Below are 1939 nucleotides of genomic sequence, written 5' to 3'. Positions count from 1 at the left end.
AGGTTCTTTGGGTGAATCTGATAGCTTTTATTAGACCAAATTAAATAGTTGGAAAAACAATTATTAAGCAAGCTTTCGGGTTCAAAAACCCTTCGTCAGGCAAAGGCAGTTTCTGCAGTTGGTGTGTGTTCTTCCTGGAAGAACTGCTACTAAGCAGCAGCTAAGTAGCACTTAGCTGATGCTAAGAAGCAGCAGCACGTGGCTGTATAATTCAAGACCATCTCGGACTGCGCACATACAAGGAGCTGAACTAAGGCTGGATAGCCAACTTTAATTCTGGCATCCCGCAAATTTTAGTGCTTGACTTTGGCACCTTAATAACTTTCTTTTCCCAAAGGTTCTTCTTTGTGTGTTATTAACAGAGGACTCTAACTAAAATATATCATAGGACTGCAAGCAGAGCCTAGCCATTCATAATGAGTTCAGGGCTCAGAGGTCAGGTCGTTTGGTAGCTGGCATGACTATTAGCAGCTATTTCTAATGCTGGCTCCATCCCAGTTAACTGCGTGGCATCAAGGACAGGCACATCACCTTGCTGTGCCTCAGTTTCCCAGATTACTGACTAATGCTTTTGACTGCAGAAAGACCTGGACAGGTTGCAGAGGTGGGCTAACAAAAACAGGATGCGTTTCAATACTGACAAGTGCAGGGTGCTGCACTTGGGCAGTAGTAACCAGCAGCACACTAACAAGATGGGAAACTCCCTTCTTAAGAGCACAGAGGCAGAAAGAGATCTTGGGGTCATCACTGACTCCAAGATGAACATGGGCCGACAATGCGAGGTCACAGTTGGCAGGGCTAACTGGACCTTATCGTGCATCCACACGTGCATCTCAAGTAGGGCCAAAGAGGTGATCCTCCCCCTCTACGTGACACTGGTCAGGCCACAGTTGGAGTACTGTGTCCAGTTCTGGGCACCCCACTCAAGAGGGATGTGGACAACATTGAGAGGGTCCAAAGGAGGGCCACCCGCATGATCCGGGGACAGCAGGGCAGACCTACAATGAGAGGCTATGGGACCTGAACCTGTTCAGCCTTCACAAGACAAGGCTGAGGGGGGACCTGATGACCGTCTATAAACTCACTAGAGGGGACCAGAAGGGTTTGGGGGAGACCTTGTTTCCCCTAGCACCCCCCGGGATAACAAGGAATAACGGCCACAAGTTGTTGGAAAGTAGGTTTAGATTAGACATCTGTAGGAAATACTTCACAGTCAGGGAGGCTAGGATCTGGAACCAACTTCCAAGGGAAGTGGTGCTGGCTCCTACCCTGGGGGTCTTTAAGAAGCGGCTTGATGCCTACCTGGCTGGGGTCATTTGAGCCCAGTTTTCCTCCTGCCCAGGCAAGGGGTTGGACTTGAAGATCTACAAGGTCCCTTCCAACCCTACTCCTATGACTGCATTGTGCAGGGATGAATATAAATACATTTATCACCAGCTGCACATTCCACTAGGTTGTAAGGGTTGGCATATTAGCAGACATGTTTGCAACATACGCTGATTTTCTAGGACTTCTGAATTTTGAGTATTAAACGGATCATTCATGTTCATGATGTCACTACCTAGAACCAGCACTTCATTATCTCAGTGAAACACTGTGGCCTGGTTAGGTCTTTCTCTTTAGGCCTCCTGTTCTGATTCATTCAGAGTGGGTCGTTAGATGTGAAAAATTAACCAGGACCTAGAGGCCTACCAAGGTTTCTAAATCTTTTTGTGGGCTCAGGGACTCATGCTGCTGATGCTGACCTTGTTACACCAGCTGCCGAGGCTTATCCTATTATCTTGATGGCAGGTGGACAACCTTGGGGTCACTCTGATGACTGCACAAACTTTGTTTGGATAAACCCAGGGGACTATTTGCAGTGTAAATAGGATATGACGGGAATCCACCAGCCAATCAGCACGCCCACTCTGATTGCTTGCCTCAAACCTCTGAAAAA

Source organism: Alligator mississippiensis, chromosome 7 (assembly GCF_030867095.1).
Source record: "Alligator mississippiensis isolate rAllMis1 chromosome 7, rAllMis1, whole genome shotgun sequence".
NCBI classification, from domain to species: Eukaryota; Metazoa; Chordata; order Crocodylia; family Alligatoridae; genus Alligator; species Alligator mississippiensis.
Note: the sequence above shows the minus strand (reverse complement) of the source record.